General features: G+C 49.1%; 1 long non-coding RNA gene across 6 annotated transcripts; it reads right to left on the bottom strand.

The window, feature by feature from the left end:
* Nucleotides 1-25: 25 nt before the first annotated feature.
* On the bottom strand, nucleotides 26-12,876 carry LOC149366359 (uncharacterized). Of its 6 annotated transcripts, none has more exons than XR_016283744.1 (5): nucleotides 12,306-12,876; nucleotides 11,939-12,040; nucleotides 6,690-6,745; nucleotides 4,752-4,902; nucleotides 26-180 (listed from the first exon to the last, which is right to left on the bottom strand). It is a non-coding gene; the product is annotated as an uncharacterized LOC149366359 (long non-coding RNA). The 6 variants fall into 6 exon arrangements; XR_016283752.1 differs by having other exon boundaries at nucleotides 11,988-12,040; nucleotides 12,306-12,579; XR_016283754.1 differs by lacking the exon at nucleotides 4,752-4,902 and having other exon boundaries at nucleotides 11,988-12,040.
* Between the last annotated feature and the right edge of the window lie 12,920 nt (nucleotides 12,877-25,796).

Here is a 25,796-nt window from a genome sequence, read left to right on the forward strand (position 1 = left end):
ATCTCCAGCCGATGCTTCACAAAAGTCAGTCTCCTCATCTCCTTTTAATAACGGCTGACAGAATTATAATCCACTTCAGCAGCTCACGATGCTGGCTTGTGAGGTTTGTTTTCTCGCTGGGAGAAATCATATCAAACACCAGCTTTTCCACTCGCTTCAAAATGTAAGGAATTGGCTGTCCTGAAACAAAAAAAAAATGTAAAGTAAGAATTTCTACAGAGGCACCAGATGCAGAATATGAGACTTCAAAAAATAAAAACAAAACTGGCTTGCGCCTACTGTCAAAACTGGGCATCAGCCGCCATCTTTCTGCGGGATGCCACAGCGCTGCGAACTGCACCCGCATAGTGCACAACAAGCGGGCTTCATAACCTCTGAGAGAGCTTAAATGTTTCCCTCTCGTCTTCCTGCAAGTACAAGAAGTCAGGGCACCACACAGTTGTTTACTGAGGCTGTAAACGCCCGTGGGAAAGCAGCAGCTGTGTTGTCTGGGGTGCTCTGTGCGTGACATGCACAGTGTGTGTTGAGTGCTCTGCCGCTGTGGAGAGTTTAGCCTGCATCGTTTCTAATCAGCAGTTCAAAAATTACCGAAGACACATTCGAAATTCTGAAGTGTGCTTGGCGAAAGCCTTGTGGTCAAGCCACTGCGGCTTCCCCGAACCGCTTGGCGCGTGGCGGGCTTCCCACATGTGCGGTTGCTATTGTCTCTGGCGACTGCGGTCGCTTTTGAAGCGAAAAGCTTCACTACGCGGTCAGTGCCGAGCTTCGCGTGAGCCGAACTGCTGAGCTATGAGCATGCGCGAAACCGAGTGACGTCACGCACCGCTAAGGTGGTCATCCTCGTCGCTGCCGCCGCCGAGTCCGGCGCCTGACCTTTCGGCGCAGCTGCGCGCAACTGCCCATGTGTGTCGTCTCCTCGCTGTCGCTACAACTGCGCGCTTCGCCTCCTCGCCCACCGTTTGAGCTTTTGTTGCAGCCGCGTGTTGCCCGCGTCGCAGCCGGCAACCCTCCTCTCCCCTTTCCTGAGGGCAGTTTTAACCGCGCCGATTTGGTCCCACGCGATGTGAGAAGACGCATACACGTGCACCCCATTCCGCGGAATCTGCATCCCGCATATAACATCGAGAGGAGGAAAGCAAGAGGTGAAGCCCTGCAGAAGAAATGGGACAAGCAAATTAACACCCTTTACGTGGACGCAGCAGGACCAAAGAATGGAGTCATGACTATTGTGGTCTCAACGCCTTCAGGGTCGATGGTGAACTGCGCCTCGGTGAAAACATCTAACCCCACTCACGCAGAGGAGGCAGCTATTGTATTAGCTGTAGCATCTAACCCCAACGCCGTTGTGCTCACTGATTTCCAGAACGCCTGTCGCAACTTCAATAACGGATTAATTCACAAGTCAGGGTTGTCATTGCTGACTAAGCATCCAAACAATCAAGTCTCAGTCATCTGGTTTCCTGGTCACCTGGAACTACCAGGAGGAAACGAAGCCGCCCACAAGCATGCCCGAACTCTTCTATACCGGGCGTCTCCCAATGATGAGCATGCCGGGTACCGCGACCTAATAGGCTTAGCAGTGTATGCTGACAATCTCGCGCCATACAGAACAGCCTGAAAGGAGTACCCAACACCACACAAATCCCTCAATAAGTTAGAAGAAAGCACCCTTAGGAGACTGCAAACCAACACATATCCAACACCAGCTAAATTACACCAGTGGTACCCTACACTATAGTCTCCGCAGTGCCCACACTGTGGAGGGGTAGCTAACCTCTACCATATGGTGCGGGCATGCCAATTTAATCCCTTAGTTCATCCCATTCCCAACCTCTCGGAGGAGCAGTGGGAGGCTGTTCTGCTCAGCGATGATCCTGACCGTCAGCACTGGCTGGTGGGGAGGGCCAGCGCAGCAGCAGCAGCCAGTGGACTACCGGACTAGGCGGCCCACCCACATGTTCTAAGAATGTTGAAGAAATAAAGATGTTTTTAATCAATCAATCCGTCTCCTCTTCCGCCTCCGTACAGGCAGTGTGTGGACGGCCGTCAAACCAAGCATAACTGAAGCTTTTCGCTTGTATATCCAGGATTAACTAGAGCTAAGCCACTGCCTAATTTTTTTTATTGTAGTGGTTTAGAGCGCAGCTCTCTGGCGCCTGCCTCGTGGCGTCGCCGTCGCCCGTTCGGCGTTCGTTGTGTTCAGTGGCATTGGCTGGTTTGGTTTGGTTCATGGGGTTTAACGTCCCAAAGCGACTCAGGCTATGAGAGACGCCGTAGTGAAGGGCTCCGGAAATTTCGACCACCTGGGGTTCTTTAATGTGCACTGACATCGCACAGTACACGGGCCTCTAGAATTTCTCCTTCAAAGAAATTCTAGCCGCCGCGGTCAGGATCGAACCCGCGTCTTTTGGGTCAGCAGCCGAGTGCCATAACCACTGAGCAACGGCGGCGGCTACTGGCGTTGGCGCTTACGTTTTACACTCCGATCATTTTAAGGAATGAAAGTGCGCAAACTTGCTTCCTGGGTACGTGGACGCCTCAATCGCGCTGTTCCGTTGCTGATGTAGCCGTATGAGCCGTTACCTAGCAACCGTCGAGGTGGACACCCGAACCGTACCGTACAAGAAGGGAGTAAGTGGGAGTAAAAGAAAAAAGAGAAAGAGGTACCGTATTGAAGAAAATGATTTTAAGAAAAGAAAGTTGCACAGTAATTGTCTCGCATATGTCGGTGGACACCCGTCATCCGTTTGTAGAGGAAGAGAGGAAGTGGGAGTGAAAGAAGAAACAGAAAGAAGGGCCGTAATGAAGAAAATGAAATTGAGGAAAGGAAATTACGCAGTTGGCACGATTCCAGCGCACGGATGCACACCTCGAGAATGGACGGACACCGCGAGCATGAGCCATTAAAGGCTTTCACCTTCAAATTCCGACCTGTGTCAAATACGGATTGCTGCGCTGCATAGTACGAATTACGAGACAAGTGTGAAAGCAAGAGTGAGTACTGTTCTTGAAAAGGTCGACTTAACTGCGTGGCCATCTCTGTACTTTAGCGGCATCCATGTGGCTGTGCAGAAATAGCGCGAAGGCTAGCAGTATAACCGATAGAAGCCAATGAATTTCATGGAGTGGAGCGATTCGCCATGAGACCATTTTGGATGTTGGAACCTAGCTCGAGCGGTTTTAATTGGCTAACGCTTGGTCAGGGTTCCCCAAATTATCACATACTCCTATTTCCTAACATCGCGGCTACGGATGCTCGTAATTCGTGGTTCGTGACAAGTGCCAGCCTCACAATGCTTGAGATAGTGGCTTGACAAAACCATATTAGACCTGCTATCTGTATAGGTAATCACGTATTATGTAGTAAATGACAAAGCCATATCAGACCGACTATCTTTAGGTAATCACGTATGATGGAGTAAAGGGCGGGCATGCAAATGAAGTTTGCAGCAATACTTGCTGAATTATTTTAAGCCTGCGTCTTTTTTTCTTTGGCTTTACAAAGTGCGGGCTGGCCGCGGCTCCCATATGCGCCCTGTCGTATCCCGCTGTGTGGTGGCCCGAAAGTTGTGCTTCTCTCCACGTTCAACAGATGGTGTCAGGGCGCTTTGCAAAATACCGCCAACCAAAATTATTTAGTGTTCCGGTCTACAGACACGCGCCTAAAAGCAAGAGGCAAAACATGACGGCGCCTGCCCATGAGCCGACCTGCGGTGGAACGAAAATTTATTTGGCGAGCCTGTTGTGCCCAGGAGGCCCGAGCGACAAAGATAAACAAGTGCGCGTTGTGGAGCGGCGACGCTGGAATCGGATCCTCTAAAAATTGCTCTAACAGACGACGAGAAGATAATGGCAACGCGCCATACTGGTGCTGAAGTTAGCTGGGATTACTATAGATATTAACACTCTGATGCCGAGAAGTTTACCTGTGTATTCAGGGAATTTGAAACCAAGCACACACATATAAACTTACGAATATTAAGAAAATTTTGCCAGATCGTCGGCAGACTCTCATACAAAACATCGAGAGATATTGCTTAATTTAATAGGTATCGCTGTCTGTCCTGATTCTCTGGGCACTTGTACACCTTAAAAACAAACAAAAAAAAGAACATTCTCGCATCCAATCTGCAACTGATTTGGGCGCTCGGTTTTTCTCGCCCTCTGGAATCGCTGCGAACGCCTTCGAGACGTGTCTAAAACTGCGGGAAAGGTACGGTTTTACTCCGGAGAAAGGCTAGTCTGAGTTGCATCCCGCCCAATTGGTAACTGTGCAGCTCTTGCATAGCTTTTTGATGGAATGTTATATTACGAATTTTGGCTATAATGAAACGATTTTAAGATTGTTTTACGTGTTCACAGAAACGAGATACTTCAGCATCGGAAACGTATGGGAAAATGTAAATTACAGGTTGTCAATTCCAGAAGAAAAAAAAAGGCAACAAAATCGTAGTAAAAATATGACACTGTTTTGTCGTTTGGATGTACCACAGAGTTTCCTGTTGTTTTACAACGTTTCTTTTTCTAGTATTGCACAATTTTTCGTTGCATTTTTCAGCAGTTGTGCAGATAAACAGATGACAGATATATTCTACAAAAAATTGTTACTGCAGATTCATGGCGAAAAATGCAAGAGATTTGTTTGGACAAATTTTTGTATTGTATCTTTAGGCCTCGTTTTTCTAATGAAAAAGCTGGAAGTGTGTAAGCTCCGGACAGCGCGATCTAAAATGATTTTAACAGGTACTTACACCCAATAGCGAGGTGCTCTCGGTAATATTCAAGCTCCGTCATCAGGTTACGCCCTTCGTCGTAAAAGTCGTCAGGAGGGTTTAATGGGCTACTTCTGTATATGTCACACATTCGCACACAAATACTTATTATGTTCATGAAGAAATCAGCCTGGAAAGATAAAAATGTGATACAGCTTATGGTTTATGGTGTTTTAACGTCGCAAGGCGACTCAGGCATTGATGGACGCCGCAGTGAAGGACTCCGGAAATATTGTCCACCTGGGGTTCTCTAACATGCACTGACATCGCACAGTACACTGGTGATACAGAGATATGCCTGTATAGTCCATTAATTTTTCAGAGCGGCAATGCAGCGGCGGTATGACGGCAAAGTCATAGTGATGCAAAGAGGGTTCGTTCCGACGAGCGTTACCATGCTTCACGTGGCGGAAGGGCGGAGTTAGAACAACTAGGCAAGAATCCCCTTAGGCTGTGGTAAGCCTGCCACTTCGTTTTATCCATGCAGTAAATATATTCTGAAATAAATTGTTCCTGCAGCTGGGTCCTCGGTAACAATTCACTTGTACCCGACTAACTACCGGAGCCCTTCATCATGGCCGTTTCATGGAGTGGTCGTGGATCTCCGCTACTGAATATAAGTCTAGCCTTATTTAGTATTCCCGATTGATGTTCCTTTAACGCAACCACGGAGTGAGTGATCCTTATTTTTTTAATGATAAGTTGTGGCGCTAGCTCGTTTCGTTCTCATCGCCGCGTGATCACTCACAACTTCTCCTACTTCTCTGCTGGCAAGTGACAACCAGCATGGCTCGTCGGGTCGCGACAACTTCGAGTCATTTTTCGCGTTGGAAGATTCTGAACCCACAGTGGGTAATGTCATGTTTGACGAGTAGGGCTGCTTAACGAGATAGAGAAGCCGTAAGCTCCCTGCGAGCAGTTTAACACGTCCTGGCGAAGTAGCAGGGATCGCTCTTCGATCCTCTTTCTACAGGAGTGACATATGCGACGATGATCTGTAAGATCAGCGGGAAAGCGCTGTGGTAATTCTCGCGTTCAGAAAAAGCCCTCGCTAAAGGTATGTCGGACGAATCTGATAGATTTGTTACAGGGCACGTTGGTGGGATACCATGAATAGGATTAAAGGATAACAATTTGAGTTGTTTTACAAAGAACGAAACTTGGATGTGAAAATAAATTTCATCGCGAAGAGGTAGACATTCGCGCTTACTCGTACTACTGTTATTAAAGAATTGAAAGATATATCGTGACAAAGTGTTAAGAAGTTTTCAGGATACCAATCTTTTCCAGTTGAGACCATTGTTCGTTTTCTCTAAAATTTTCCAAACTCGGCACTCAGAAAAATGTTTCCCTAACTTTACTGGTTCTTATCTGAGAAAAGTGACAGAAACTAGAGCCGTCGAAATTTAGTTTGACGTTCAAAGCTAAGTTAATATAAATTAACCGATAGAAACGTCATTGAGATACACCTTACATACAGTATTAAAAAAAAAAAACTTGCGAAACGCGTAAGGAAGAAGAGAACAATTGGTTCAGACGGTAATGAAGAAACATTTTGCCGTTTTTATACTCTGTTCAGGTATGGCAGTTAACCTTATATGAGTACTCATAGGCATAAAAGATATGTTGCACAGTACTGACGAGATGCATACTTGTCTGCATGGTTTCCTTGGCAAATGCCCACCGGCTATCTAATTGTAACGAACTAATAAGTAATAATAACTGAACAGCAAGGGAAGCATAAACAGATTTGTTGCAGGCATGTGAGCTGTGCAACCCGCCATCCCCCCAAAACGGGGTTTCTGGATTAGCCCATGATCAAGCTGCCCATACTAGCAATTTTTTACAGGCACCTCTAATGGGTGCATGATGGAAAATCGCCGCCATTTTAGTGCAGTGCCATGCTTTATCGCTTACCCGGGTCTTCTCAGTGCTGGGTCCCGGGGCCGACATCTTCAATCTTAAGTCGAAATCTGCAGAGGAGTAGTACAAAGCACAACTTGTTATTTTTGTGCAGCATCTAAGAAAATTGGGCAATCTGCTGCCACTGTCTAATGACTGAACTGCACGCTTTTTTGTATGGCCACCAATCCACTAGTATTGCACACAATCATTAAACAACTAACCATGCTTGAAAAATGTTGGCAGTTAAAGGCCTACTTGACCCAAAGTTTACTCCGGCTAATTTTGCACTGGATATAGTGTGCATGTTATGAGCAATATTTATATTTAACATTACGGCTCTGAAGCGTCTAGAATTGAAGTTAGAAGCGTTCAAAAACCTCTGTAGCAGACGACGCAGTCCTCTAGCGGTGTGCTGGACAACTAACAAACTTGACCGGAAATGACGCACAATTGAGACACTGGCATCACCGGCTCGCCTGTTTCAGGCGTTCAGAAGTGAGTGCGCGCACCTTGTGAGCCCTTCTTCTGGCGCGTTTCTGGCTGTTTTCACCGCGAAGCTGGATGGTTTCCGAGAAATATTAACTGCTGGCATCATGTCGACGAAGTGCGTGGCCGCAGAAAGGAATACGAGGAATGCGAAAAAGCACCATGTATACCTCTCGGCCACCGCCCTTCACACCCGATCTCGAAAGCTGGTGTCAGCGGTCTGGAGCTCAGGTGTCAGCTGTCTGGAGCTCAGGTTCACCTGAGCTGGAGCTCAGGTGAATTCCCCTCTCTTCTTCAAAAGAGATAATGGTGGGTGGCTGACGCTTCTGCCTCGCGCTAACCCCTTTTGTGGGTTGGGCTTTGTCAATAGACCTGTCCCGGTCTACATCATGCATAGTAATAATAACTGAGCAGCAAGGGAAGCATAAACATTTTGTTGCAGGCATATGAGCTGTGCAACCCGCCATCCCCCAAAACGGGGCTTCTGGATTAGCCCATGGTCAAGCTGCTCATACTAGCAATTTTTTACGGTCACCCTCTGTCGGGTGCATGATGGAAAATCGCCGTCATTTTAGTGCAGTGTCATTCTTTATCGCTTAGCTTGCTTTTTTCACTGCTCGGTCCAGGGGCGGACATCTTCGGCAACAAATCGAAATCTGCAGAGGTGTAGTACAAAGCACAACTCGTTATTTTTGTGTAGCAGCTAAGGACGTTCGGCAATCTGCTACAACTGTCTAAGTGTTATTCCAATGACAGGAGTATACGCCGTTTAGTATGGCCATCAATCCACTATTATTGCACGCAATCATTAAACAACTCCCCATGCTTGAAAAATGTTGGCAGTTAATGAGCAGTCTGCTCTGTTTCAGAGGCTTTTTAGAGCGATAGCTCTACTCCTCGTGGCACAACTTCTGATTTCGATCTGGATGAGACAATGACAGAAGAAGGCTGCCCGTTCCAGACAGGAAGGAGCTAAGCTACCGAGAGTACAAGACATTAAGAAGACCACAGGTAGGAAACTACTCCTCCCCATGACAGAGGACAAGGACTAAACCCGAAAAGAAAGAAGTGAAGGCACTAATCCAAGAAGAAAAATGCATCTCTTGCGGAGGAGTGGCCGACAAAAAGTGTAATATAGGCAAAATGGTGCGGAAGACGCTTTCGCCTCTACGCACTTTAGACAGTCAAAGTGCCCATGAATTTTTGGCTGCGCTGATAGCGTAGCGCTCTCATGCAGTTGACCAGCTCATCTGTACACGCTGCCACGGGTTCGAACCCCGGAATTGCCGATATTTATTCAGACGAAAGCCTTTAATACCTCATACTGTCGTTAGCAGACGCGTCGGCAGGAATGTCGACAGACGCGTCGGCAGCCGTGTCGACAGACGCATCGGCAGATTTGTCCGCCTTTCGGCGTCACTGCTTAGAAAGAAACTGCGCCGAGGGTGGGAATCGAACCAGGGCCTTTGGCATTTGAAGGGGAGACGCTACCACTCCGCCACAAAGGCTGAATGAATAAAGGCGCATCTAGTGAATGCATAGGCGAAAGCGTGCTGCAAGGCGAAAGCGTTTCCTGGCGCACTGTTTGTTTGTATTTACTTTTTTGTTTTTCATATTCTTTTTATTTTGCTCCTATCTTGTTTTTATTGTTTTTATTTTTATTTTCATATCCTATTTTATTTTGCTGAGACCAAAAATAAAGTGAATTATTCATATTAACCATCCTTTAAACACCTACTCCCACAGTCACCACGGTGGCTCAGTGGTTATAGCGTTCGGCTGCTGTGCCGACACACGCGGGTTAGAACCCAGCCGCGGCGGTCGAATTTCGATGCAGGCGAAATTCTAGAGGCCCGTGTGCTGTGCGATGTTAGTGCACGACGTTAAAGAAGCTCTGTGCACGACGTTAAAGAACCCTCATAGCCTGAGTCGCTTTGGGACATTAAGCAACCATAAACCAGCTAAACTAGCGTTTTGCGGTAGGTCAACTTCAGTCCGCAGTGATTGGCTCAAGCCCTAGAAGCTGCGGTGACGACAGCGGACGCGCCTTCCGTTTACACCCCCGTGACTCTGTTGCTAGTCTTCCAGCTGCGACGCTGCCCCTCCCTGGAAGCCTGCGTGCGGACCCGGATGGGCACGGGTCTTCTTCTGGCGGAAATAAAGTTTCTTCACTCACTGTTTTGTCAAAGAACGGAATGCGTTCAAGTGGCTCGCGCTAGGTCGCACCGATGCCAACCAACAAAGGAACAGAAGAGACCGCTATGAATGAGTCCCTTTCTGTGGCTTTTGACAGCCAAAGAAACCTCCGCAGCCCGTTTGCCGTGTCGGATGAAACTTTCCAGCAACGCCACCATCCACAGAAGTGCTGTGGTATTAATACTGCGGCTGTCCGAGCAGTTTGCTGATTCGGTAGGGTGCCATGCAGGGACCAGGGTGTTTAGTGTCGAAGACCAACGATCTGCGCCACCCTTAGTTTGTTCTATAGACGCAATTTTAAGCCCGCAATTGGCAGCGAAGAAAGAATCAAACCGGCTGTCGCCGCCAGCCGTGAGCCGACGCATCGCGACGTCTCGTCGGTTGACGCGCGAATCGGGACGCGGCATCAACGCATATCGGTTTACCGCAGAGTACCCAAGGGAGCCGCGGCCAAATAGCCGACGCTGTCGGTTACAACAACGCCAGCGTCCAGCGCTAAGAAGCAGAAATTAGCCATTCAATCGCAACTACGGACAGAAAGTTGTGTTGGTAAGTGTAGTTTCGGCTTTTCAAACTTCCAGCTTCGAAAAGCACGGAACGCCATCGCCGGAACGCCATCGCAAGTTTGGCAAATTGAAACTTGCTTTTTCGAGGAAACCGTTATGTTTATGCGGGGTTTAATGTCCTAAAACGACTCAGGCTATGAGGGATGCCTCAGTGAAGAGGTCCAGAAGTTTTGACCACCTGAAGATCGATCTTTAACTTGGGCGAGTCACTTCTCTTGGTGGACACGCTAACTATACTCCGTTTCGTACATCAGGTGAAACGCTGTCAAAGCTAGCGCTCTTTTTTGCGCAGCCTGCATCCGTGACAGAAAATAGTGCGTTGCTTGTGGTGAGCGAAAATTAACAAATGCATTGCCGATAGGCTTCGTGGATAATGCATTTGTCATCAGCGTGACAAAAAACGATGTTATTGCGAACGAATCGGGCGAGATCTGTGATTTTGTATTTTGCGTTTGTCGTCATTTTCCATTTCACGTTTTCGCTGTCCCCGCTAACCGCCGTGTTTACTCTTTCCGTCCGCCTCCCTTTCACTTTCGAGAAAATGGCGTCCAGCTGATCGGCCGCGGCCAGCTCTCCTGTACACATTTTCCCGAAGATCGTGCACGCCAAGCAAGTAATTGCGTATGTGTTCGGCCGCACCAGGATCCGTTTTCCGGAGAAGTCTGTTCGGGCAGTACTGAGTGCTGTGAACGAGGACACCGGAGTATCTCCCCGTAGCGTTGCCAAAATCAAGGCGGAGCGTCTGTGCGGGCCTGTGGCGTCTCCGAAGAAAAGACCTCGCGACGTGAAGATTTCAAGCTCGCGAATAGTCAAGAATGACAGCTTCACAGTCCATGCCATTCTTCTGAAAGTGCACAGTATGTACGCGAAGAGGGAAGTCCCAACACTGGGCAGTGTGCTAAAGGCTGGCAGTTAGGACGACGACCTGCCGAACTTCAAGAAAACCACATTGTGGAGGTTTGCCAAACATTCCGGTCAATAGCATTGTCGTCATGGGCAGTGCTCCATATCATAGCGTGGCTCTTGAAAAAGCACCACTGGCTGTTTCCAGAATAAACCATTTCTCGCAAACACTGCGGGGTCAGCATTTTTTAGTGTCCTGTCTCATTTATTGTTTGCTCTTTCGAAATATTTTTACCTAGCGTTGTGCAACTTTTTCTGCATTCTTACTTGACGCTCCCACAGCTTGGAACTCTTTTTACCTGACTGCACGGGAAAACAGGCACTATCGAGGTGGCATGCGTAAAAATAATTTGACCCGAAAGTTACAGACGGCCACTTGTTAATTGGGCCACGGCGGAGCACTCAGCACTGTGCTAATTAATTAAACCCGACGAATGAACGGCATCTTTCGCGCAAACCTCTACCTTGCAAGTAAAAAGTATAGTCACAATGCTGCAGAATCGGGAAGAAAACCGCTACTAGTGACCAAAATCCGGTGCGAGCTCACTGACAACGAATTTCGGACAACTCACATTAACGCGGTATGCATCAAATGAACAGATGCATGCAGTTCATTTCAGAACACGCCATAATATTCAAGCGATTCTGAACAAAACGAGTTTTCTCGTTCAAGTCACGCGAAATTCAACTTGCGATGAAAAAAAAAATGTGCGAAAAAAAAAGTTTTTCCACCCGGGATTTGAACCCACGCACCCTCACTGCCTGCCGACTCCCCGGAGCGACGCGTTAGACCGCACGGCCACAAAACAGCGCGGAGTGATACATTTCTCTTTGTTTTTTTCTGCGAACTACTTCCGTAGCCTTCACAGCGTTGCACATGATGTATGAAACGGAGTATAGGCATGATACTTTTTTACGGAGCCCCCGATTATAGGTCGCCGTTTTGAATTGCTGTCGCGAGCTAGGCTCGAACGTTTATGCTGCACGAGACGCTGGTTTGTACGAGACCATCCGGTACATTCTGCGGCAAACGGTTGGCCTGATACGTTTTTTTTTTTTCCGATGCACGGTGCCGACAACTAGGACACCGACGGCTTTCTTAACACCCACGTGCGCGTCTCCTGCAAACTTAAAGATGGGCGACGCCAATAATCCTTGCCACGAATGTCCTCGGTGTTCTTTTGTTGTGCGCAAAGGGCCGCAAGAGGCTGCCTGAAAAGACAAATGCGAACGCGAGTGGAGTGCTCAGCTATTCACTAGTTGCAACTGAACAAAGACAGATGCTACACACCGGCGTCGCTAATGCGCACCGCGCTCAATCCTGACCAACGTTAGAACGAAATTGCGCCAATGTGGAGACAGACGCACACACCGGCGTTGATAATACGTATGTACATCGCTCAAACCTGAACAATGTTAGAATGAATTTTGCGCCAATATAGGGACAGATGGACACACCGGCGTAGATAATACGCACCTTGCTCGATGCTGACCAAAGTTGGAATGAAATTGCGGCAATATGGCGCGTCCTGACTGGCCTCTCCTTGCAGGTGCCCACGGGGAAGAGGAAGATCAGAGCAGCAGCACGGAGGAGCCAATCAGAGGCGCGCGCCTTAAGTGACGTCATAGGCAGCGCAAGCAATCAGAGCGCTCTTCCTAGAGATGACGTCACAGGCTGACACGCCGCGCCGCCGCCGCTGCTGCGCCAGGGCTAGAGGGGAACGCCTTGATTGTCCCTAAGGGGCAGAGTGCAACGCAGTGGGAGCAGATGCTGAGTATGAAGGACGAAGAGGATCTGCAACGTCTTTTCTAACGTGCTAAACAGGAAGTGGAAGCAAGTGGTGCCCTGGGCTCAGGGCACGCTCACTGCATTATTAGAAAAGGGACTGCGGTAGGTCAGTGAGGAGGAGGTTAACTTTGTTAAAGAGGAGGCCTTAGACGTCGATTGGGGTGGTTCCCCTCCCCTCCTCTGGGCCGGACGCCAGGTGGCCGACTGACTACGACATTCGGCGACCTCTTCGGCCCGCTCTGTGACTCGGAATTGAACCTCCGGGTCAGAGCTTAGCAGCGCGGCCTCCCGCTTGGGTTTGGTTTGGTTTATGGGGTTTAACTTCCCAAAGCGACTAAGGCTATGAGAGACGCCGTAGTGGAGGGCTCCGAAAATTTCGACCACTTGGGGTTCTTTAACGTGCACTGACATCGCACAGTACACGGGCCTCCAGAATTTCTCCTCCAAGGAAATTCAACCGCCGTGGCCGGGATCGAATCTGCATCTTTCGGGTCAGCAGCTGAGCACCATAACCACTGAGCTACTGCGGCGGCTCTTGGGTAGAGAGCTGCAGACTCTGTGATGGCTTGTCTTCATTACATGAGTGTAGGATCTGCGGTGTGTCTGCTTTTTGGTGCCCACAGAGAGAAAAGACGGGGCGGAACTGCTCTGGGAACAATTTCCAGGATAGTCCGAATGGGCGGGGACCCAGATCAAGTTGATCTGGCGGGTACTGGAGGTTTTTTTTGACTGTCTAATTAGAGAATCCAGGTTGTCTCTTTCTCTGACTGTGGGGATGACGTATGGTGTAGAGTAGATGACTCTGCTAAGAACGAAGGCTTGTGTCACTTTCCTGGTCTCGGCTTTAACTGCTCGCAACCTCGGTCGGGACAAGCAGCGTATTAGCATTCGAGGTTTCCTCATATGGTTTCTTTTTAGAGCGCAGCTCTTTGGCGTCCGTTCCTGGGTTTCGCGTCGTCGTCGGCGTCGGCGTTGTCGTCGGCGTCGGCCTCGTAACCAGCTCCGCCCCCCTTTCATCCGCAGCTGGGGTTGACTCACTACCGGCGTCAGCGGCATCAGTCAGTCGCTGCTATCTCTTCCCTCCTCCCTTTATCGTGTTGTCTGCTTGCTGCGCGCGCTTCTGCCCCCATCGTTTGCCGCCGGGTGTACACGCCGCCCCCCTCCCCCCTCTTCCTGCGAGTCTCCGGTTGTCAAAGCGCCGGCTCGAACTTAATTCCTTTCTTCGCTCCTCCTCCAATGCAACCCCTGTGCGGTGGCAATCAGAGAGCCAGATCGGTGGCGGCGGATCTGTATATGTGCACCGCCCGAGCCGAAATTGCCGCTGCCGTTCGCCCTGTGCGGTGGCAATCAGAGAGCCAGATCGGTGGCGGCGGATCTGTATATGTGCACCGCCCGAGCCGAAATTGCCGCTGCCGTTCGCCACTGCGAAATTATCTGCCAGTTCTTTCTGAGCCATGAGCGAGACGACCGATGGAAGTCCTCCGTCTGCTAAAAAAAAAATTCTGTGTTAGCGCATACATGTGTTGCTCGATTTCTTTGCCTCAATCTATCGAAAAGGTGAAACAGCTTATTTGCTGCGCTCAAATTTCGCATTAGGAAGTAACGTAATCGTTGGTAATTTTTTTTACTGTCAATAAAAATTCAGGGGGCACTTTGTTGACCTGAAGTGCGGTGAGGCGAAAGCCTTAAACGCAGTGTTGCAGCTTGTGTCACTGATGTGTGGTTATGATGTTAATCGCCTCTAAGATAGCGTCTTGCAACGCTACCAGGGAGTCCACAGAACGCCATCGCCCATTCGGCTCTGCGCGTTGCTCGACGGTAAATTGGTTTTTGAGGAAGGGAAATGTCTCTCTCTCGCATATCTCGGTGGACACCTGAACCTCGCCGTAAGGGAAGGGAGGAATATGGGAGTGGACGAAGAGGAGAGGAGCAGAGGATAAACTTTATTTGCTCTATTTTACAAGTTATTACGGTCGACAGAGGTCGGCGCCCCTATTCCAGGCCGAAACGCGAACACATTTGCTAACACGACTTGGTCACGACAGTATGAGGCATTAAAGGCTTTCGCCTTAATATTATTCTGGGTCCACCTACGCCTTTTCGGACGCATCTGTCTCGGTTGCGTTCGACACGAACGCCTGCTCGGACGACGTCGTCTCGGCGATGCTCGAACCGTACTCGGGCTCGGACGCATTTCGTAAGCGTGGAGAGTAGTGAGACGGGGCCTTCCGGATTGTCTAAAGAACTTCGCCATGCTAAAATGGCATCAACAACGCTGAACTGAACTGCTCCTGCAAAACATTCCGCGCTTAGCCATGCTTAACCTCCTGCGTCTGCTAATTTTATCGGTGTAGGCTAGAGGACGAAAAGCGGGGGCCGTTGGAGACGCGCTACACCATTTTCCAACGGCAGACTGTTGCGGGGAAGGATTGTGGCCTCAGAGGCCAGCGAATGGCAGCCTGATGATAACAGCAGCGACTTGGCAGTGGAACACGACTAAAAGTACGTATTACAGGCAGCTGAATGGTGCATCACGTTTAGATTCGGCACGTTCAGTGGCCCGGTATAGTGAAATTAATAGCCCTTACTAAATTTGTAGTCATATACGTGTCAGCCCAAAGCCTTTTACGCTGAGAGTTGCGTCTTGCACGTCAGCGCATGGCGTGGGTGGTAATGCCTCGAAGCGGTCGGTGAAATCGCGGGCCGCTTCGACTCGAAGCTGAAACAGCCGACCGTTTCAGCGCAGAGTAGAACGCGGTTCTAGTTGCGACCTAGGGCCGCCGCGGTGGCTCGGTGGTTTTGGCGCTCGGCTGCTGACCCGAAAGACGCGGATTCGATCCCGGCCACGGCGGCCGAACTTCGATGAAGGCGAAATTCTGGAGGCCCGTGTACTGCGCGATGTCAGTGCACGTTAAGAAACCCCAGGCAGTCGAAATTTGTGGAGCCCTTCACTACGGCGTCCCTCATAGCCTACGTCACTTTGGGAAGTTAAACCGCAATAAATCCGTGAAACCCACCAAGTTGCGAGAGACGAAGTGGTGCTTTTTGCTTCCCTGGCGCCCGATGTATAGTATCGCAGGCAAGCTGGTGAGCCAGCTCATTGCCGGGGATGGCCATGTGACCAGGGAACCACCGAAGGGTCACCGGTCGTGGGCTTAATGCTAAGAGGGCAGCATCTAAAGCCGACCGGGAAGGGAAGGGGAGTACTCTTTAATGGATGGCACACAGAGTTCCCTGCGAGTCTGTATAGACAACGTATGCGGGGGGTAAGATGGCGAAGTGTGTGATGGCATCGGCGATCCCGTGTATTTCTAGGGCGAGAGTGGATGGTGGGCAGGTGTATGGACCGGTTGTGTGAGTGCTGGTTGCAGAGAGGCAAGGGTGGAGCAAGAAGACAAGAGCATCCAACGGGCACTCGTTTCGTGGGCTCGGGAAGTCGCCCCCACCTGGTGGCCACACCAAGCCCACCTGCCCAAAATCCCGCCAATTTATGGCAATAAAGTTGTTTCTCTGTATCTCTTGACGCAGGTTTTGAAGTGTTAAATTAAAAAAGGATGCGCCTCTAAACGCTGGTTTCACAAACGCTGAGTCCACAGAAGTATAAATGAAACACTCGGGCACCCGGTTTGAATACCTGTCCCGAGCTACCCTCCAAACTGAGAAACGTATGTTATATGGAGCGCGAAAGCGTATGACACCACCAGGAGATGAACTGTCGCGTTAAAATTTTAATACGAAAACTGGTCTTTGAGAAAACGAAACGGCTCAGTAACAGTCTCGCACCTCGGTAGACACTTGAACCACTCCTTAAAAGAGGCAAAGTCTGGGAAGGCATACAATTCAAGGTGCATATATCGTCAATTCGAATACCTGTCGGAAGCTAGCTTGCAACTTGACTATCACATGTAAGCTAGATGCAATCGTATGACACCACCCGGTAAGGTTCTCATTTCATTTCATTTATTGAACCCTCAAGGCCAAAGGCATTGAAGTGGGGAGTGGTTACAAAACAAGAAATACATAAACAGATACAATGCATAATACAAAACAAAGTATTATCATACTCCTGTTATACTATGTTAGCTAGTGCAGAACGAAAAAGCTGGTTATCACTTATGTCGACTATATCTCTCGGAAGGCGGTTCCATTCGCGTGATGTACGAGGCAAGAAAGACTGAAATGCAGTTACAGTGTTACACGTTTCAATGCCAACTTTGTGACGATGATCAATGCGGTTTGACACGTATCTGGGGGACGAAATAAGGGCATCATGTAGCATGGGATGATGGTATAGTTTATGAAAGAGGCTCAAACGAATTCTCTGCCGGGGGATGCTAAAAGAGGCCAAGAAAGATTAGCTTTCATGCTTGTTACACTTGCGGGACGGTCAAAGTTTGACAGGATAAAACGAGCAGCGTTATTATCAACTGGCTCAAGCAAAGTTATCAGCATTTCATGATGGGGTTCTATCATGCCTTTACGGTGCAGTCACTAGCCACAACGTTATTTGAAAAAACAAAGTAGGGCTTTGCGCGCGCATTTGATTTATAAATTGCAATTTATAGTTATTGGCTCTAAGCCCTTTCCGTCTGACAGCGACGGCCATTTTAAGCTTCCTGAATGACATAACCATACAGCGGCATCGTCAGCTGTAAAACTGCCGCGCACAAAGTCGATGCGGTGCTGAGCGCGCACTTATTTGACATTCTGGTGATTGTGAAGTTGCGGAGACTGGAGACAGCAGGTAGACAGAAAAGAGAACTCAGGTATTTGTTGTCCCTGCCACCATGGCGCGAGATGTGGTCGCAGCACTATAGTGACCCCGCATCGTGTCGCCAACTTCCCCCTTTTAACTCCTCCGCATCCCTAGCCTGTATAACGAACAACATATTCCACTAGGATCACTACGTGCAGTTCAGTCGTGAGACATCATGTGACCGTCGGCCTATGCCACCACGAATGGCGAGCGCGCCAGTGTTGCCCGACTGCCACACGGTTACGGAGAACTTTTATATATTCAGTTACAAATTACTCGCCGCGCCAAATAAGGTCATACTTTGTCCATTTGTTACCAGGTGTATAGCGGGCAACAGCCAATAAACAGCTTGTGTCGGAAAATTGGATTGGTTTGGTTTATGGGGTTTAACGTCCCAAAGCGACTAAGGCTATGAGAGAGGCCGTAGTGGAGGGCTCCGGAAATTTCGACCACCTGGGGTTCTTTAACGTGCACTTACATCGCACAGTACACGAGCCTCCAGAATTTCGTGTCGTGACCTTCTAAAGTATGGATGAGCGCTGCTGCTAAATGTAATGTAGTTGTCCTAACGGTCGCATTGAAAGTAGGCCTAGTTCTTTTTATTTTTGCCAACAGAGCAACAAATTTGCTTGTCTGAAGCGAATGACAAACAAAAAAGCATTCTGGTCTATGCGTTCGTCATTTCGTTCAGGGTTATTTATTTCCCGGTGACCGCGATGCCAAAAAAAATCTCACGAGTAATCAACTTCTGAGCCCTCAAGCCCAGTCGCTAGTACGAGCTGTCTTATAAAGCTATATACCATAAACATCTTCACAGCATAACAGAATCGCAGTTAATCAATTTGGTTCATCCCTTACTAGCCTAATTGCATACCTTCCCCTTTTTTCTCGGTGGCAAGCACCCTGGTGCACGGCTGCCGCTATTCTTCCTAGAACCGAATGTAGAGAACGCCCTGAAAACATTAGTGCGCCGGACGTTCCCTTGCTGGGAAACGCTTAGGCTGCGCCGGTAATGTCTCTTTAATATGAATTATGAAAAAAGGACTACATGGGCAAACACTGCCTCGAGTAAACTGCTCGGTCTGCTCTAAATGAGGTCAGATACCTAGTGCTATGCATTAGAACTCTTGTTTATGACCTTACTCAAAGCTGAACATCAGGACATACAGGTTAGCTTGTACCTATGAAAGAAATAGTGGGTAGGTAGCTGCGCCAGATGCAAGCCACACCCCGCCTCTCATACGTACGAGGACAAAGCTAAAACAGACACCGAGGAGTGCCTTGTTGCTGAAGTGTCTATTCATATTCCGGCAAAGCGGGACCAAGCAGTGGTATGCCATGGCAAAGAGGCTGTTTGACTGGCAGTAACTTTACCTGTGAACGATGCAGCCGTCAGAGCAACGGTGTGAATGCCAAGTATCGCTTCTTAAATGGTGTACATAAAAAGAGAAGGCTTTATTTGAATACTCGATTGCTCGGGTACATCAGGATATTTGTTGAAGATAGGACACGTGACAACGAATAAGTTTAAAATCAGCGAAACCATTCAATCAAACCCATTCGCCAGGTATTAAACAGCTAAAAACGACTGCGCCGCACGCAACTAAAAAACTTTCAATCTGAGAAGCATTTGCGATTATTTCTAGCGGTGAGCATAGATAGCTTGTTTTTTGCTTGTTTATTGTGCTTAAGACAGTACAGAAGTATTGCCAAGGGGCAGAGGCAAAAGGCGATAGCAATGAACGCTTGACTCGGCCAATGTCCCTATAAAAACTTGCAGCACAAACAGCACACACCTAGGAATGACTGCAAATAAAGCAAACCTGCACATGAACAGAGGCAATCTGTCGACTACAGAGGAAATCAAAAAGAGCAGGATTGAAGCCAGCACTAAGTAGTCAAATTATACAATTGTGTAACCTAAGCACAAAATAAATTGATACAATAAGTTGAATAATAAAATACAGAACCAATCAGTGGGAATAAACACACTCAGTGGAAAATAAAATCACCGGACAACACTGGATTATGATAAGCTATTCGCAAGCAGAGTCATTGACCAAATCCTGTAGATATGTTTACCAAGTTATACACAAAATAAATTTTGCCCTTTTACCTGAAGGAAATCGGGGAAGAAGAACAATTAATGATTTCGATTAAAGGCGGAAAAAAGATTCAAGCAGTTAGGAATTTGCCAGTTGAGCGGTTGCATACCATAATTTGTTCTAATGAAAGGTTTAAAAAAGGAGTGGTGTCTAAATGTGCAATAGGTTAAATCCTTAGTGTAAGTAGAAAAGAAAAGTTCGCTATTTGCTTTCACCTCTAGAAAGATAGCTTCGGAAAGCCGCTGGTAATACAAGGCTTCAAGTTTCAATATGCCACCTTTTACAACTGTGCTGAATATCCCAGCTTTAAATCACAAGTCTATAATACGCAGCATATAGCTTACATAGAAATGAAAAAGATTCCAGAAAGAAACAAAATCCGTGGCTTGGATCGATTGTTCCGAGAGTAAGAAGGTGAAGCGGCGGAAACGGCCTTACACGGAAGACTTGCTCCCGCGGTTGTGCGGCTTCTTCAGTCCGATGAACGTCTGCGTCGAGCACAGGACGCAAGGTTTTCCGCGGTACATGTGGGCATCCTTCAAAGCTCCCGGCCAGTCGGGGGCAGCTTCTTCGAGTCCTTCCAGCACTGCCGGATCCTCCGGGTCAAGAAGCCACGTGAGCTGCTGCGGCACGTCGTGTTCGTTACGGTAGTGAACGTGCATTGCCGCGATATGCTCGAATTCGCTGGCCATCCTTTCGACGAGAATCTCGACGTCCTCGTCCGGCGCACGCGCCTCGGACAGGATACACAGGTAACGAAGCAGCTTCACCTCTACGATGTCTTTCTGGGTGAAAAAAAGAACGAAGTTTTACGGGTTGTGGAAATCGCGCCGCTTGGACAGAGCTCCATTGCATGCTCGCTAGTAATGGTACGTGGGATTTAACACCCCGAAGCGACACGTTCGGTACAGGGATGCCGCAGTGGAGGGCTGTGAATTAATTTATGCTAACTGGAATACTTTATCGGGCGTGGAAAGCGGGAAGTACGGGGACGTTTTTCATTGCATCCCCTTCGACATGTGGCCGTCCTGGTCAAAATTCGATCCCCCAATCCTGAGATCAGTAGTCGAGCGCGGATTCTATTGAATCACTTGGACGGGTGCATGCGCAGTTGCCTTTTTGCCCACATCAGGCGCTGTGTGTAGGCATCATGGCTGAAAAGCAGGGATGTGGCAGAACGTTAGAATTGTAGGAAACCGTAGGTAAAGATGATGGCGAATCTTAATGAGAATTGAGAACACAGTAAACAAAAAAACAAAGAAAGAAAAGCTGAGCATGGTGGCCATTGCCACCACCCCGTTTCAAAGGGGGCGCTCCTAGCCATCCATCCATTCATCCATCCATGGAGGCCACTTTTCAGATGGCGTTCGGGAACACGAGTGACGGAGCCGCAGTCAGGAATCTACTCCGCGGACGCTAGGTGTGACACTCTTGTCATTGTGCAGTGAAATCTGATGCCAACCTAGTGGCGACGCTCCCCTTCGTCGTAGCTTCCACTCCACTTCCGCTTATCCGCGTGTATTCGTAACGCTGATATCAGTAGTGAAACTAGTCAAAAGAAGTCGCAGATACAGATCTCGCTGTAGAATCAAAAGGGAAGCGTGCACAAAACCACATGTGGGGATCACTGGTGCAAAATGTCTGGTAAACGGAAGTGCACACGATGCAAACCACTGGCGGCATTTGTGCTTGTCAGAGGATTTAGATAACCTGACAGACGCTAGCATCAGTATTAGTGACGATCACTGACAAAAAAGGACGAACGCAGCCTAGCTCAGCGAGGATTCATATGTGCGGATAAATCCAGCAAAGCGGCTGAAAGATAGCGGCTGCGGCTGATGAAAAGTCGCAGAAGCAAGTTCGCTCCTAATGACTGAACATTCTGCTATCTGATCCGACTACTGCACTTCCCCGCTTATGCACCTGCTGCACCTCTCGTGCCTTTATTGTCCTGGCCGCGCGCAATCGTTCTACAATGACAGCTTATTTTCTATGCCATCAAAATTGACGTTCTTGCACCATATATCCCGCCTCAAGGCTTGGAAAGGCTCTAGTCCACAGGTAACATGCCAAGAGGTCGTGAATAAACAAAAATTGCACAACACTGCAGTCTTCCCCATCGGAGACATTTGCGTTTGAACATCAACTTTTTTTGAAAGTCACCGTTATCACGTCACACTTACCACGTGACCCTTAGATTACGCCGGCAACTTTTTCACACGCGAAACTTATCACGTGACCATTGAGTGACGGCACCAACTTTTTTTGCAAGTCACCGTTGTCTAACATCAGTACGAGTCCCCATCACACTTTAAAGTTTAAAGTCGTACACACGACAACGTGTGAACTTTAAGCCCTTCTACCACACTTGAAGAAACGCCCCTTCTTGGCGCATACGTTGGCTGCACCCCTGGCACACAGGGGGCCGAGGTTCAAACCGCAATTTTGGCGTATTTCTTTTTTCGAATGGTCATTTACGCGCGGACACACTGTTCCCACACGCTCGGCGGACAGGTCCTGCACACGCCACTCACGAGACAAGAAACGCTTACGCAATGAAACAGTAACGAACATGAAAGCGTTACATCTATGTTCGGTACGAACTTTCTACTAACATACAGCGCAGGAGGATTGGCGATATGCTAAGCGAAATTCGATAAGATGGCCTGCGTGAGTACGCAGCTGCTCTTCCTCAAGGAGATAGCTGTTGAACATCTTGCGAACTGGTGACCCCACCCTGCCAGTTTTGTTCTTTGACCGTGTCCTTTTTGACCAACTATCTTCTTGTGTGTGTATCAATTGTGCCCTCAAAGGCTGAGCGCTCATCTAATTCGCCCATCGCATCCTCAGACGCTATTAGTGATTAACAGGGTGCCGGTCAAACCACAAGCAATTGATTTATATATTTAACTAAGACACAGAATTCTTTAGGATCCGTGTAACTACACAGCGTGGATAAATGGTGCTTTCCGCACAGCAGAATACCTGGAACGAGGGGTGGGTGAAGTTCAGGTCCTTGTAGGAGAGGACGAGGGTACGCAGACGTAGATTGTGCTTGAGATAATGCCCCAGGGTCTTGTAGCACTGCAGCGGATTTTTAGAGCTGTCGACGATGCGCAACTCAGCCAACTGGCTCTCGTGGGCGAAATCTATGTGGTTCACCATAGGCACGTTGTCCACCGTCAGGCGGCCGTTCAAAATGCTGACACTCAGCCGAGCAAAATCATAGGGATTGAAGTATAGCCCCAGCAAACAACGGTGGCAAGCTCTACTGGGGCCGTCGTACCCGGAACGAACGTCTAGGTCCTCAATATCTTTGCACGCCGCCAGTCGCACGAGTGCGTCGTCGGGGCGAAGAGCACAGGGGGCAAGTGAGAGTGCCCGGAGACAGCACGAGGAATTTGCCAGCAGTACTGTCAAGTCGACGTCATGGCCGAAGTGGAACGAGTTAACGTTCAGCTCAGTGAGGTTCGTGAATCGTAGGAACAGGTCATGAAGGGCGTCGCCGCACGGCGCGCCTGATACGGCCGCATGTGGAGACCCGCCAAGGGCAGGCAGCGACAGCAGGACGAGGCAGAGGGAGTGCACAGCACCCCAGTTGTTTAGCAAGCAGGCCTGGCGGATCTGTTCGTGGAGGCCGGTCTCCAGGATGGCGACCACGGTCAGGGGTTCGGGCAGTGCCGGTTGGGCGGACGTCGCCAAGTCGCGGAGACGCTTGCAGTTCCACCTGTGTCCCTCACGCCGGTGCAGCACGTTGGCGCAAGCGCGCGCGCAGTGTCCGAAGTCGTACGCCGCTGGCGGTTCGAGGGGGTTTGGCGACGGCAGCTCAGAAGTGAATGCGAACGTCTCCATGCGGGACTGATTCACCAAGATCCTGGCGCACCGCAGGACGGCGCTGTCGAAGGGACCGCGCACCAAGTGCACGTGAAGATCGGTCACGTTCGGGCAGTACTCGAGGAACAGGTCGAGAAGGTCGAAGTTGGCGTCGCCGGCGACCTCGACATAAAGGTGGCGGATGTTGTCTGCCACCATTTGCCGGAAGGCACCCCCGGTCGGCTTGCCAATGTGGTCGATCTGACTGCGTGCTTCGTCGTCCTCGCCAACCATCGAGAGCTCCAGGCGCGTCAGCAGCTTTAAAGGCCCCAGCATGAGGCGCAGGAGGTTACGCGCCTTCACAGAGGAGCCGAGGCATTCGATGGTGTGTAGCTTCTCGGCGCGGGTGGCCATGCGGCACAACTCATCTGCCTTCGCGACACGGTTGTTCGTGAGACGCAGTACCAGGAGCGTCGCCGCATGGGCGTCGAGGTGCCTTGCCAGCACCGATGCGGGAGCGTTGGAGGGAAGCTTGAAGCTCCCTTCAGATTCCATACTGAAGTTGGAGGAAACAGCGGCGGACTCACAGCGCTGAAATTCCCGCAGTCTACGACGTTGTTTTCGACGAGATTCGTGTGTTTCTGGAAGGACGGTGAGACGCCTTTGAAGTGCCGAAGGAAATGGGCTACCGGTGAAAACTTTCAAGGAATCGTGATTTGATGGGTGTCGATGTGGACTATACACGCGGCGCTCAAGCGTGATCAGTTTTTGTGGTGGCCAGAGTCCCGCAATTGATAAAGGGCTGTGCTTTTGGCTAGTGTAGAATGAGATGTCAACTTTTGGTTGATTGTTCAGTGCTCAAGCAATCACGTTTTCTGGATCAAACTTTGGGATTTAGAATTGCTTGTAGACTGTGATAACAACGCTCTCTTTGATGGACACATTTGCTGACGCTGGGAAAATATGCCCGTCATGCATGTGAAGATCATTCCTTGCAGCACACCTGGCGCGAAACTTTACTTGGATAATGTTTCTATTGGCATGAATTGTAGCTCGAAGGCAGCGACCGTCCCGTGGTGTTTAGTTTACTGCACGCAACTATCTGCGATGGTCTGCAGCCTAACAGTCTTGAAGAGTGAGGCGGAACCTAAACCTGGAAGAGGTCGCCCTAATTCGGTGGTTATAAGGATTTATGGTGCAGCAATAGTCTACATCCTAACAGTCTTCAAGAGTGAGGCGGAACCTAATCCTACAAGAGTTCGGCCTAATGAGGTAGTTATAAAGATTTTGCTGCAGCAGTATGATACTCACCCCCCCCCACGCCGCCCCCAGCTTTGCTTCAATGTACCATACATAATTTATTTCATTTTTATTAGTACGCAGTCTCTAATAACATTCCCCCGTCTTGGGCGGAACTCTACAGCTTTAGGTAAGTCCGTTCGGTCGGAAGCATTCCGTAGATACAGGTTTCCGTGGAATCCAGTATTTATGACAGACAGTATAGACTGTTCTAGCTTACCGGGTTTTCGCGCCCGCGTCACTAAGCTGGAGGGTGGGAGTGGTACTGCGCATGCTCGAAACGCTAAGCCAGGGAGCACGCGAGGCGGCCAAGCGGAGCGCCCTGACGAGTGGGCGTCGCGCAAAGCCTTCTCGTCTTCCACAAGAGCGGCGAAAATCCAACATGGCAGCCATCGGTTTAGCAGCCGCCAATTGAAATGTCTTTAAGAAAGATTAATTCTTTTGTTTTAGGGTAGAACAAATTACTATTTTTTCATGGTTGTAATTCCGCTTTTTAACATCAGGTGCTCTTCGTTTAGGTCATCGCTGTCTACGGTCAGCTAAAACGCCAATACCTGGCCGTCGCTCCGGTAAGCCTTAGCGGGCCAACTTAATTAGAGCGGACCGTCAATTAGGTCTTCTGCAAGTGTCTAGTATAGAGGGCCCAACAGAGCACTTACTCGCAATAGAAATCTTTATTGGCTGACTAGTCGGTATGAGTACTCTACAGGCGACCATATTTCGAAAGACAATGCGCACGTACAACCGGAACCGTATTTACGACCGGAACGTGTCATTATTCACGCTCAAGATTTCATTTGCCCTAAGAGCCTGTTCATGCTTCTCCTTGTATATCTACCCTTCGTTTAGCTATATCCCGAGGTATTTGTATTCGGCCACTTTGGGTATTTCGCGGCCTTGTATGGTAAGCACCTGATCAGTTGTATCGTTGAAAATCATCACACCTGACTTAGTTGAGCTAAAACTGAATCCTAGAGCGTCTCCTTCGTCTCCACAACAATCAACCAACGTTTGTAAATCTTCCTGGCTATCTCTTAACAGTACAATATCGTCCGCATACATTAAACCCGGGAGTCATGCACCTGCCGCAGTGTGCCCTTGTAGGGCGAGCCATGCAAAAGTGCGGCCGCTTTGTTCGTGTCTAGAAACAATACGCCTCTGCGTGAGCTGATACGTGTTGCTACCTGTGCAGTGTGTGCCATACCA

Source organism: Amblyomma mixtum, chromosome 1, assembly GCF_055824585.1.
Source record: "Amblyomma mixtum isolate Tamu chromosome 1, ASM5582458v1, whole genome shotgun sequence".
Taxonomy (NCBI): domain Eukaryota; kingdom Metazoa; phylum Arthropoda; class Arachnida; order Ixodida; family Ixodidae; genus Amblyomma; species Amblyomma mixtum.